A 14,718-nucleotide genomic window follows, 5' to 3' on the forward strand; every position below is an offset into this window, starting at 1 on the left:
CATCGACCGTAGGTAGACTCAAGAGATTAAGAAGGTAGAATAGATTCAAGATGGGAGATCGTAAGAGAAGATGGTTAAGTCGATGATCAAGATAGAGGGAATTGAGCTAATTCCCTTCCTTGCAGCCTCTCGGGGTGACTCTTCTCTCTCTCTCTCTCTCTCAAGCTCTCACTCACAATCTCTTGGAGGGGTATACTCTCTCTCTCCCTCTCTCTTACAGCCTTTCAAGGTCTCCTTATGCTTCCTTATACCTCTCCCATGCCTCATATTTATAGTGAATTAGAGAAGAGGGCTTGTGGTTGAGAAGTGGAGCTCTTTGTGGAGGGGGATCTTGGAAAGATCAGTGATCTGATGCTCGAATCATAAATCTGATGGTTCCATTGGCTCCGAAAGGGGGATAAAACTCCAAGTCACTTGATCACTTGATTAGAAAACTCTTAGTTCACTCCTTCTTTTCTCTGTTCGAAGTGTTGTCCACTGCCTGTGTACTGCGATCGCGGCGCGCGCGATTTCGTAAATCCTCTCTTTATTTTTTCTTTTTATAAAATCTCCAAACTAACTAAAATATCACTTGTCTTTTCTTTTAAATGGCATCCAGTTCTAAAAATCTCCATATCTTTTTTTAGGATAATATCCAAAATATCTAAAATATACTAGTTTTGCCCAAAATCTAATATTTTTGGACCATCCAAACTATACACATTAACCTAGTAACTAATATAACTCATAAGTCTCATTCACGTTGTAATTTACGTGAAGGGTGACTACGGTCATTTTCAATCCGAGAAAAATATCAGATTTATGACTCTCGATTTTTCTAAATAAAAATTATTGATAATTAATGTTAGTTAGTTTTTACCTTAGTTAGTCTTTAGTTAGTAATATTAGTAACTTATTAATTGATTAGCTAACTTTCAAACCAACCAACTAAATTTTATTGTGCGGAGATATTACATCCTCCTCCCCTTAGAGAAATCGAGATGTCCTCATCTCGAGAGAACGAGGGGTATTATTTTGGAACCTATGGGTTATAGGCCCACCATGCTTTCACTGCGCTACTCTAATCACTCACAGGCATGTGGTCTTTTGAAACAACAACCTATGGTATTTGATATATCCGAGTCTTGGTTACAATAGAAAATTTATTGTAGTTACATCTCATGGATATCTTCCAGGTTTTTTTTTTTCCTTAGCACTTGGTATATTCTAGATCACTGGAGCTTGTACGGCTTATTTCTTGTAAGCTCAAGTTCTCTTCGAGCTCCATTGGGACAATTGATAAAGTTATGTCCAATGTTGTGGCACTCGGAGCATCGGTGTTTAGGGTGCTTTGGACATTCCCTTTTGAAACGCCTAACTCCCTGCAATAGAAATAACGTGGAGCTTTATCACTTGTGGTCACAAGATTTTTGGTTGTCCTTGGTAGGATTTTCTTCTTTAGACCAAAGTGTCCTAGGATTCTTTTAGCAGATTGGAGTGGTCCTTTATCCTGGAAACTACATTTCCAGATTGTCCTGTCCTTAGTTCGGGACTGAGTTCCATGGACAATTGGCTTTGCTTGTAATACTAAAGAATACTTCCAAGCTTCAACATTCTGGTAAGACCAAATCTATATTAGTTGAGAAGAAATGACTTAAGAGAAATTCATTGCACGTTATAACTATCACTCCTTGCCAAAGTATCTCTAATCATTTGCAAGTTCTAGGCTCAAAATAGATGCAACTCATAATACTCAAGTTAACTGTAGTTACAAGAGTAAAGTTTATTCCAATACAAGTTGTATTTCATGTCCACAAAATTTCTGGGATTTTTAATAATCCTGAAGTGGTGTAGTAGGTTCTAAGTCTTCGTCTTCATCTAATTCCTCTATATATCCAAAGACTGCACTTGTGTAGCTTCGTTTTCTTGGAGGCTCCGTATTTAAGTCAGGGTAGTCTGCTTGGACATGTCCTAGTTCATTGCAATGGAAACATTGACGGTAGGGACATCTCCTACGGATGTGCCCTATCTCTCCACATGTATAGCATCTCTTACCCAAATCTCGAGAGTCATCTTTACTACAATTTCCCGATTTAAATTCTTGGACGATTGGATTCGCTTGGAGTAATGCGTCTTGCAAGTCCGTTGGACGCGACGGTGGTTTAGAGGAGTGTTTAGGCCATGACAAAACTTGGATACTTGCTGCGCAATATCCATAGGTGGTGCATATTTTAGTAGGGTTACAAACTTTGAGTAGTCAGCTTCCAAAGCTAATTCTAGTTGCTTTAGCTTGAAGAATTCATTCATCTTCAAAGTCTGGTAGGTTGGCGGAAGGTATCGTCCACGTACAGCATCTTTCAGCTGAACCCAAGTAACAGCGGTTTCAGAAACACCTTCATCTTTGCACCATTGCTTCCACCATAATCAAGCCTGGCCAACTAACTTAAGTTTGGCTATCATTGCTTAATTGGTAGAGGCAGTTCCCGAAGCAAAGAAATAGTCATCCATCGACTCAATCCATATCTCTGCCTCTACTACGATGTTTATCCCTTCTCCACCAAACTCGGCTGCCTTAATTTGCTTGAGAAGGAATTTCTTCTCTTGCATGTCAACATTCGTGGGTGTAGAAGGTGCCTAACAATCAAGCCATACTACTTAGATTATTTTGTTTAGGATATGTCTACAAACCATACATTAATCAATCACGTATCATTACAAAATTTGGCTCTAGTACCAACTATGAGGTGCCCGCCCATCGGCTTCCCAGGCACTCTTTTAGCGGTCTATTGAGAAACAAATCTAAGCGTCGCTGCCCAGCACTCCCAGGGAATGTTCCCAGTTTTGTCGCCTAGGGTTTCCCGAATCTGCCTCGCAACGGAACGTTCACGACTGAACCCACTAGGATCAACCTCAAATTTAGGTTCCTAGTTATCAAGGTCTCCTATTAGCATTCTAGCGTCGGATTTTGGACATCCTACTTTACGCAGAGATACCCAATCCGAAGCAAACCCATGTCGTACTTGGTTCAAAGAGAATGGAAAATGAGAGGGATGCGCTGCTCAACCTCTTTGCCCATAGGGCATAGTCCCATTCCGGTCCCCTAAAACGGCATGAATCGGGTTCTAACCTAACAATACCTAAAGGTCGAATGACGATAAAAACTTATGAGAAGCCTCCTAGTTCTTTGGGACCACCCTGCCGTAAAACAGACCCATCGGGGGTTTCGCCCACCCGCTTCCCTTAATAGCTTTAGTTTTCTAATTAGGTCCTACCACATTTATGTATGACACTTAAATTCAGCTTCATTAATTAAGCCTTTTAGGGAACGGGGTTCATTCGCATAACTTATAGCACAGACACGAAAACAGAGCAAAGCAATCTATTGACAAACAAGTTCAAACAAGTTCCTTAACTTATCTTCAAGTTAATCTTTGTCTCCCGCCCATACAGGAGAAATTATGTATCGCTTTTGTCCAATAGAAGTATCCATTCTACCCTGCAGAAGTAACTGGTCCAATTCACATGGCACCACAAACTCAATCCTTTATCTAGAATAGGATCTCCCAACATGCCCAGATGTTGGGGGCCACGGAGGTCTTCAACTCCATTCCAGACCTAGCAAGGGGTGTCCAGAGCTCCAACTGACCCGCAAGCTATCTAGGAGCGAAACATCATTCCAGTGGTTGGCCTTTTCAACACTTGACCTTCGGCCCATGAATCGAGCAGTCCCCTCTCGGGTTAATACGCGGTGCCATCATGGAGGTGATCCACCCGTGCAATATATCCTTCCTTAATTAAATCCTTTAAGAATCAAGCACAAACAAGGCATTCAGCCTAATATCATTTTCCAAGAAAACATTCCTTTAATCCCATGGCGACTTGTCATCACAGACCCTTGCCATGCATTTACCATAAATCACAAGCACTTGGAATAATCATCCAAACAACAACTAACAACCAGTTGAATATAAAAGCATTTAGGATGTTGTTCGATCAATCAACAAAACCAATTGTATTCTTTCCAAAACAATGCAAGAATAGATTATATAACATTTCCATCGTATATTTGCTGTTCCCCTTGGGATCTAAGAGTAATACTATGCGAACATGATCTTAACACTTCCTTCCTTTGGCTAATAGGGCATATGTTAAAGGTTTAAACACTATTCATGATGTAAGTTCTATAGGTCACTTACCTTGATTGATAACCCAACCCTGGATTTGGATTGGCAAAAGTCATCATTATCCAACGGAACTCAAGACATCCTAGTTTTAACCCTTATGATCAATTTCTTGTACTAGCTCTTAGTCAAGTCATGAGGCAACTAGAAAATTATCCTCATATATCAAACATGTTATAGGCATATCGTGTAAATACTTGATAAGATAAGTGCGAGATGATCTCAAGTAATTAGACTCAAATAGACCGTGCATTGAGCTAGAATCTAGTTTTTCTTAATATTTGGGCTCTTAGGCTAAGTACTTTTAAAGTATCTAAACTTTAAACTAGTACTTTCTATTCATGATTCTCAATGTCATATTCTTTTAGTAATTATGCTATTTGTAACCCTTGACTATACTTTAATCTAGCACTTGTATGCGCAATCTTTTAATGTCGTTCTTTTGACGACTATGGCATTCATAACACTTGACTAATTCTTCCTTGTAATTGCTCTACTAGCAAATAAGTCATATGTAACTAGGTACTATTTTCTTCCCTTGATATAAGCACTTCACAACTTCATCTTTCGAGTAGGTGAGATGAAATTTATCCTTTCCGAGGACCTATACTCGTGCATCATAGTATGGGACCTAACGTATCTCATACGAGAATCAAAGCAAGCATCTATCAATTTGAAAATACATTACTTACGACCGGAACCGCAGTTGGATTGACAGTGATACCTTTGCCGAAAGCATTGTTGCTGGTTGCAGGATTGTCATCCGCACGCGACATTCTTCGCTTGAAGGCCATCGACCACAAGTAGACTCAAGAGATTAAGAAGGTAGAATAGATTCAAGATGGGAGAGCGTAAGAGAAGATGGTTAAGTCGAGGATCGAGATAGAGGGAATTGAGCTAATTCTCTTCCTTGCAGCCTCTCGGGGCGACTCTTCTCTCTCTCTCTCTCTCTCTCTCTCTCTTTCTCTCTCTCTCTCTCAAGCTCTCACTCACAATCTCTTGGAGGGGTATACTCTATCTCTTCCTCTCTCTTGCATCCTTTCAGGGTCTCCTTATGCTTCCTTATACCTCTCCCATGCCTCATATTTATAGTGAATTAGAGAAGAGGGCTTGTGGTTGAGAAGTGGAGCTCCTTATGGAGGGGGATCTTGGAAAGATTAGTGATCTGATGCTCGAATCATAAATCCGATGGTTCCATTGGCTCCGAAAGGGGGGTAAAACCCCCAAGTCACTTGATTAGAAAACTCTTAGTTCACTCCTTCTTCTTTTCTTTGTTCGAAGTGTTGTCCACTGCCTGTGTACTGCGATCGCGGCGCGTGCGATTTCGTAAATCCTCTCTTTATTTTTTCTTTTTATAAAATCTCCAAACTAACTAAAATATCACTTGTCTTTTCTTTTAAATGGCATCTAGTTCTAAAAATCTTCAAATCTTTTTTAGGATAATATCCAAAATATCTAAAATATACTAGTTTTGCCCAAAATCTAATATTTTTGGACCATCCAAACTATACATATTAACCTAGTAATTAATATAACTCATAAGTCTCGTTCACGTTGTAATTTATGTGAAGGGTGACTACGGTCATTTTCAATCCGAGAAAAATATCAGATTTATGACTCTCGATTTTTCTAAATAAAAATTATTGATAATTAATGTTAGTTAGTTTTTACCTTAGTTAGTCTTTAGTTAGTAATATTACTAACTTATTAATTGACTAGCTAACTTTCAAACCAACCAACTAACTTTTATTGTGCGGAGATATTATACTAAAGATGAAGCCTATCATGTGAACATCTTTGGATTCCCATGACATAAAAGAGAAGCATGGCTCCCACTTCCCTTGATCAAGAGATTTATTTTTGAAAGATGATTTTTGATGCTAAGAAGTGCTTAAAAATAGCCAAAATTTTCGAATTTCAGGAGAAAAATAGACTTTGTTGAAGGCAGCAATTGCAATCAATACAATTTTAAGCAGCAATGTCCGAAAGTGCTTAAAGGACCCACTACATGATATTTGGTGAATTTTCATAAATTTTTTGCATGTGAGACGAGACCCTAGGAGATGCGCAGCAGTGGAGGACTCCAAAATGGACACCCCGGATTTTTCGGACTTCAATTCGGGTACCAAACGAGGAAGAGGGAGTACTCGAGGAGGCCAAGACCCAAGGTCAAGTGAGAATGGACTTTAAAAGTCCTAAAAGTCATGTCTTTTGGGGGCCCCCTCAATTTTTGGAAATCAGAAGGGGAGGGGGTTTCCACGCACTGATCAAAAGAAGGTGCCATGGCCATAATTGGTGGAGAGGAGGGTTGGAGAGCCTAAAAGTAACCCCCCCAAGTGATCTCAAGCCCGACTGCTTGGTTGTGGAGAACCAGATCTAGTATTTCTCTCTCCTCTTTCTCTATCCTGCATAGAGGCACTTCATGTGGCAAGAATCAAGAAGAGAATTAGGAGATGGATGCTTGTTCGAGAGGCACCGGATTGTTCCAAGAGGCTGAGGAGGCTGAAGGCTGAAGATCTATGCTGAAATCCATGGCTGGTTGGTTGATACACAATCCCAATTAAATATTCAAAAAACCGAAAACACGCAAAAAGGCGGTATGCTCTATTTTATTAAAGAATTCTGCTTGTTTTTTATCGTTCATGGTCTAAATGTTGTGCACATGGGTTGAAATTTTATTTGAATGTTCCTTGCATTATGTTTGAGGGCTACAATCACTGTTATGCAGAACCCCTATTGATTTACAACAATTATAAATTTTCAAAACCCGAAAAAACACTAATTTTGATGAAAATTGATAGTTTCTTTGATTTTGAGTGGGGAAAAATGAGTGGACATGGGGTAAAATAAGGAAAAATGCTGAGTTTCAGTTCTAATGATCAATCATCAGAAAAAAACTAGAGAATACCTATTTTTATTAAAAATAAATAGAAAAAATAGAGAAAAAATAAAAAAATTAGGTTTCTTGCGTTTAAAAAAAGTGAAAAAATGAGATCTATTTATGTGAATGTCTGACGGGACTGAAGCATGAGGTTAAGCCTCAATTTGGCCCTTGTCCTTGTGTTAAAGTGAGTATGTATTGCTTTTACATACAAAAAATGACATAAAAGAACCTCTACATCTATGCACTGCAGCAAAATTTTAACGGTGAGGGGGAGGATGATGTTATACAATAGTTTAAGTGCTGAAATAATACAAAGTTTGATTGTTCTCTTTATGCATAACATTTAGGATGCGGTTTATTTAGAAATAATGGATCTAGCAACACGAGGTTTGCCTTGGTGCTAGGTACCTACAATGAAGCATGGCGTATTAGCAAAAATTCATTAAAAGGGTTGTTTTTGCATGACACATAGGCTGATTTCAAACCCTAATTGTTTGTGCACAAAATAAGGCATCCACCATTGCATGAATCATACACATGGTATCTATTCCTGGCATGCACAGCAATTGGTTGAGGTATAAATGACCCACACTGGAGAGAGTAAGGCACCCAAGCTGTAGGTCTAGACGGTGGGTTCAAGGGGACAAGTAAAGGAGGACTGGTACATTCTTGAAATGATATAATATTGGTACCAAGAGCGGAGTCTGTTTTGTATGTGTTATATGTGTTAGTGACGCATCGAGGGGCCAATTCCCAAGGTGTAGGAGGGTCATAGTGGGTCCACAACAATCAGCCGAGGGGTACCTCCTATGTCGTTCTACATGGTGAATTACACCAAAATGTGTAGGACCTCCCTCTGAGGAGTCTGAGAAGATTAAGGGTTGGACTACAAAACATTATACAAATGCAAAATGTACGTATGATGGGAGGGCAACGTGTCCTATAGACGCTCTTGACCATGAGGCCGTGGGGTTGTCTTGTGCATGTCAGAGGTCCGGCTAGTGCTATAGCCAATGCCGGCTCATTTTAGGTCCCATCAGTGGTGCGATTTCCAAGAGCCGCCAACAAGTGGTGGTTCTCAAATCTAGGGTTTTTAGGGACCAAATATTCGGTTTATATCCTCTGACAAGGACCGTCAAGCCGAAATACAAAAAACAGAACGTGCTGAGAGAGCTAGACATCGGTTGGAGATTGTAAGACACTATTATCCTCAAAGGAGCAGCTCGTTACACATAAGTGGGAGTGGTTCTAGTAAACTAAGTGTCACAAGCAACCCTTTGAGTACAAGTGGAAGTATTGGTACTTCCCTTCTTCTGGTTAATAAACCCACAACAAGTGGGGGTATAGTTGCACCTACACAAACTTCCGTTCTCAGTCCAGTTGTAGCCATCGCACAACCCATCACAATTCCAGAAGGTACACCAGATTTACCGGCATTAGGAGCACCTTTGCCCATTTTCCATGGGTTAGCAAAAGAAAATGGAGAACTCCATATTAAGGAGTTTCAAACGCTCATGTTCAACTATCAAATCCAAGACAAAGGAAACCTAATGATGTTCTTCAACATGACGTTAAAAGGAAGAGCGACAGTGTGGTATCACGGTCTAGAAGCTAGAACCATAACTAGCAGTGCCCAATTCTTTACGGATTTCCATAGATATTTTTCTCCTGAGAAGGGTGGACAATATTGGTTGCGTGTCTTAAATGTAACACGTCAAGAGCCAAAATGAGAATGTCCATGCCTATGCCAAGAAACTAAAGCAAGTTCTTCACAAACTTAATACTTATATTCCCATTCCAGCGGCTGCACAATTGCAATATTTCCTACATGGATTGGATTTTAATATCCAGGTGTAGCTTAGTAGTGTCGCTTTGGCCGACATTGACATTGTTATTACCCAAGTAGAAGGAGTAGAATCGCGCTTGCAAGTGGCTTATGCAGCAAGGATAAATCGAAATGGTAATAATTTGGCCTTGACCAATGGGAGTCAAGGGGACCCCATGTCAGACGTGAATGGAAGAGAGAGTATCATGCCAAATTTTCCTATGTTACCACCCCCTCCTAGTATGACTATGCCATGGCTAGTCAGGCAGTCTCACTAAATAGTGGTGGAAGCCAAGAAATGAATCCTAATGTTGTCCCAATAGGTCAGCAGCGGCCAATTCCTAATCAAGTAGTTAGGCCGATGGGACGACAGACTAACGATTGCGGCTATGAGTCGAGTGCCTCTAATGTCCTTGGTGAAGTTAAGGATATGATGAAGCACTATACCCATATGATCTCTGAACAATATAGACAAATAGCTCTGGATGTCAATTTTCTTAAGAAGCAATAGAATTTGATAGGGAGTCAACGCCTTGAAGAGGGTGCCCCCTCAAGATTCAACGGTAAGTGGTGTGGTGGCCAACATTTCCCTAGGAATTGCCCGAATGTTAAATGCGATATTTGCAAAAAGTCTGGCCACTTAGCTACTACCTGTTGGAGTAAGATCAGTTCTCTCCAATAAGGGAGTAAACAACCAAGTCCAATTAACCATCATGCACAAGGGAATAATCTCCAGCAAGATGAGGGGCCAAGACAAATATTGCAATGAGGAAAGGCTACTGTAGAGGAGTTGCTGTTGAGATATCGAGCTCCACTCGTGATATGCCAGGGTGACCGTTGTGCATTTATGCCACTGACTTGTTAGCTGTAAATGCGGTTGGTATACCGCCCATGAATAATAGCTAGATGACAGCTATCCTTATCTACTCTAGTTCGTGGCTCAGTTAGTATGCCACCTTAGTTAGTTGAGTTTGGTTTGAGACCCATATATAAGGCTCTTCTATTTCTATGTACTAGAGTTCTTTTGGCTTACACAACTAAGAAGAGGAAAACTATTTTCAGCCTCCACCTGTGTGTGTATTCCCCCATTGTGCAAGCAAGAAAGCTACAAGTGAGACTCCTTCCTTCTCTCCCACAATCTTGACATGGTATCAGAGCCTTGTTCGTGGTAAGGAGCTCAAGAAAGCAAACCAAGTTCGCGGTGTTCTGGTAAGAGGACCAGTGTTGCTTTCATTTTTCTATTTTGGGAGCAAGTCTCTATAGGTAGCACAGCCGGAAAGTGCAAGAGTGCATTGTCTCAGATTGAGAGACCCTTCCCGGTGTAGCAAGAGGGCAGTATATGCTGCGGGACAGGGCTTTAGCCCTTGGTTGCCCTGTTTTTTTTATTTGAGGCCATTTCGGTGCCTGTTTTGGAGGTGAAAATTTTCCACACGCACTTAGAAAAAGGCCTTGTTTTATGCTGTGCGACCACTGTTCTACAGGTCGGTGAAAAGTTACTGTAGAAATTGCATCGTATGCCTGTGCGCACAGACATTGGGAGTTACAGAATCATCCTTGTTGCCTGTTGATGCAAAATCATCACTAGGAAGTGACTGTGTGGTCAAATACCACTTTTGTCAATTTTGTAGATTTGCCCTTGTGAGGCTGAAGCTGTGTTTTTTGCAGTGACAGAATTTTTTGCAGTGTTCTGTAATGGCGTCTGATTCTCTTCCACAGATTGTCACTGAAAAGCTTGACAAGAACAACTTCCAAGCATAGAACTTTAGAATGACGAAATTCCTTATGGGAAAAGGATATTGAAAATTCGTTGCAGGAAATGAAGAAGAACCAGTTCTTCTTGATGTTCCCAATCAACAGCAAATGCAGGCATTTAAAGGATGGCATGAGAGAGCCAGAAAAGTTATGTACTGGCTGTCTATCAGTATTTCAGACTCTATGATTGTGCATATTCAGGATGCAAGTACGCCAAAGGAGGCATGGGATACTTTGTCAAAAATGTATAGCACAAATACGCAAGCCAGGAAAATGCAGCTCAAGCAAAAGTTGCACAATGTGCAAAGAGAAAGTATGAGCATCAATGACTACCACATGAAGGTGAAGAAGATTGCAGATGCACTTGCTTCCAATGGGTCGCTAGTGGAAGATGATGATTTAGTTTATGTGACCTTGAATGGTCTAGGAAAGGATTATGCACAATTCCGAACATCCATTTCCATCCGTGAAATATTTCCTGATTTTGAGGAGTTGATTGCTCTTCTAATTTCTGAGGAGCAGAGAAATGTTGGTGCATCTTCTTCAGGAGGAACTTCAAAAGAAGCTGTCTTCTACTCAAATGCTGGAAGAGGTAGAGGCAGAGGTAGAGGAGGCCGATCTAGAGGCCGTGGTAGAAATTAGAATATGCAGCAAACTCAAGAAAACAAGTCCTATGGAGGACATGGTAACTCTAGAGGCAGGGGGAGCCAAAGAGGTCGTGGTGGATGGCAAAGAGGCCAAAATGCAAACATCAATGTTGAATGCTACTACTGTGGTAAAATGGGTCATATGGCTAAAGACTGCTATAAAAAGTAGAATGACATCATGAATGGAAAATTGCAACAAGGGAATTATGCATCTTCTAGTAGACAGGGTGATGACAAAAATGAGCATTTGTTTATGGTGCAGCACATGACCAATTTTGTGACAAGTGCAGAAGAAAGCAACGATGTGTGGTATGTTGACTCAGGTGCATCAAACCACATGACAGGTCATGCAGAATGGATGCAAGATGCAAGGAAAATGGAAAAACCAGGATTTGTGGAGACTGGTGATGATATTGCACATCCTATTGTGTAGATTGGAAAATTTCCTCTGTCTATGTAGGATGGGAAAAAGAAATATCTATCGGATGTAATCCATGTCCCGAATATCACCAAGAACCTGGTTTCTGTTGGTCAAATGGTTGATCAGGGCTTGCAAGTCAGATTTAATTCTCATGGATGCTTTGTTGAGGATATGAAAAATAAAGGTCGCTTGATAGCAAAAGGAAATAAGAAGGGCAGAATGTTTACGTTGGATGCAGACATGCCTGAATTCAGTGGAGCAATGTTTGCACATGGGACCGGTGTAGTTGTAGATATTGATATCTGGCATAAAAACATTGGTCATGTTAATGTACAACGACTTAAATCAATGCAAGTCCAAAATATTATTGCAGGATTGCCTAAATTCAAGGTTGTAGAAATGCATAAGGTATGTGAAGCCTGTCAGTTTGGAAAACAGGCAAGGAAACCATTTCCTAGACATGTTCAAGAGAGTAAGAAGCCATTGGAATTAATCCACTCTGATGTGTGGACTACTAAAGCTGCATCTCTTGGAGGCTGTCATTATTTTGTCACTTTTATTGATGACTATAGTAGAAAAGTTTGGGTGTATTTTATGAAAAAGAAAAGTGAAGTTTTTGGGCATTTCAAAACTCTTAAAGCTATGGTTGAAAAAGAAACAGGCCTGCAAATAAAATGCCTAAGGTCAAATGGAGGGGGAGAGTACCTCTCAAATGAGTTTGCAAGGTTCCTGCAAGAGCATGGCATAAAGCAACAATATTCATGCAATCATACCCCACAACAAAATGGAATTGCAAAAAGGAAAAACATGCATATTGGAGAGGTATCTCATGCCATGCTCAACGAAAAAGACTTGCCAGATTTTTACTGGGCTAAAGCAGTTGCTACAGCAGTCTACATAATGAATAGGACTCCCACTGCATCAATACATGGGATGACTCCAGAGGAGAGGTATACTGGTAGGAAACCAGATATTTCTCATTTGAAGATTTTTTGTTGCATTGCCTATGTTCATGTGCCAGATGAGTTGAGATCCAAGTTGGATCCAAAAGCTGAGAAGTGCATCTTTATTGCTTACTCTCTGTAGCAGAAAGGGTATAGATGCTATAACCCTTCTACTCGTAAGTTTACAGTGAGCAGAGATGTTTTTAATGAGATAAGTAGCTGGTATAAACCAGTAAATGTATTGATGATGTAGATGCAAAAAATGGTAATGCTGCACACAATTCACAGTAGCAGTTACAAAATATTAGTGGACCTGGAGTGTCCTCTAGCAGTGGTTCACATTCTTCACCATGGACAAGTAGATTGAGATCAGGAGAATCTCCTCAAAACAATGCAGATAGTGGTATGCATGCTTCACGAAAAGGAAAAGAGAAGGTAGATCAGCCCATGTTTGATGTGAATGCAGGTCACTCTTATGTGGATGGTGAATCCAGTGGCTTAGAACAGAGCATTGATGATGAGTTGGGTATTCCTTCTATCGTTACACATGGAGTAAGAAAGACCAAGGATGTTTTGAGAGCACCTGGGAGTGAACCTACTTTGCGTAGGTCTACCAGAGCTAGGTATCCTGTGGATAGGCTGAAATATGATGGGTTTACAACCATTCACTATGCTTAATTGGTCAAAGTGATACAGGAACCAAAACCCACTTCTTTTGAGCAAGCCATGGGAAAAGAAAAATGGGAGAAAGCCATGGATGAAGAAATGGATGCCTTGGAAGCAAATGCTACATGGAAATTTGTACCTTTGCCTAAAGATAAGAATGTAATTGGTTGTAAGTGGGTTTATAAGGTGAAGCACAATGCAAATGGTTCTGTGAATAGATACAAGGCAAGATTAGTAGTCAAGGGGTATGCACAAACATATGGCATTGATTGTGAAGAAACATTCAGTCCGGTTGCAAGGATGGCAATCATAAGAGCAGTCATTGCTATGGCTGCATCAAAGGGATGGTCTTTACATCAGATGGATGTAAAGAATGCCTTCTTGCATGGTGATTTGCAAGAAGAGGTCTATATGGAGCAGCCACCAGGTTATGTGCATGCTATTCATCTTGAGTTTGTTTGCAGATTGAAGAAAGCCTTGTATGGCTTGAAGCAAGCACCTAGAGCATGGTCTGACAAGATAGGACAGTATATTGTCACTATTGGCTTTCAGATTTTCAAGGCAGATTTCTCACTTTATGTGAGAAAAACAGAGAAAGGTATTATGTTGCTTGTCATTTATGTTGATGATTTGATTATCACAGGTGATAGTGATGAAGATATCCTTCATATGAAAATGCTATTGAAGCAAAAGTTTGAGATGAGGGATTTGAGAGAGCTGCGTTATTTCTTGGGCATTGAGGTGATTGTTGAGATATCGAGCTCCACTCGTGATACGCCAGGGTGACCGTTGTGTATTTATGTCACCGACTTGTCAGTTGCAGATGCGGTTGGTACACCGCCCCTGAATAATAGCTACATGATAGCTATCCTTATCTACTCTAGTTCGTGGCTCAGTTAGTATGCCACCTTAGTTAGTTGAGTTTGGTTTGAGACCCATATCTAGGGTTCTTCTATTTCTTTGTACTAGAGTTCTTTTGGCTTACACAACTAAGAAGAGGAAAACTGTTTTCAGCCTCCACCCTTGTGTGTCTTCCCCCATTGTGCAAGCAAGAAAGCTTCAAGCGAGACTCCTTCCTTCTCTCCCACAATCTTGACATGGTATCAGAGCCTTGTTCGTGGTAAGGAGCTCAAGAAAGCAAGCCAAGCTCGCGGTGGTCTGGTAAGAGGAGCAGTGTTGCTTTCATTTCCTGTTTTGGGAGCAGATCTCTGCAGGTAGCACAGCCGGAAATTGCAGGAGTGCATTGTCTCAGGTTGAGACGCCCTTCGCGGTGAAGCAAGAGGGCAGTATATGCTGCGGGTGAGGGCTTTAGCCCTCGGCGACCTTGTTTTTTTGATTTGAGGCCATTTCGGGGCCTGTTTTGCAGACGGAAGTTTTCTGCACGCACTCAGGAAAAGGCTCGGTTTTATGCTGTGCAGC

The sequence above is a fragment of the Lygodium microphyllum genome, chromosome 22 (genome assembly GCF_053477565.2).
Source record: "Lygodium microphyllum isolate KBCC chromosome 22, Lygodium_microphyllum_v1.1.10, whole genome shotgun sequence".
Classification (NCBI taxonomy): Eukaryota; Viridiplantae; Streptophyta; class Polypodiopsida; order Schizaeales; family Lygodiaceae; genus Lygodium; species Lygodium microphyllum.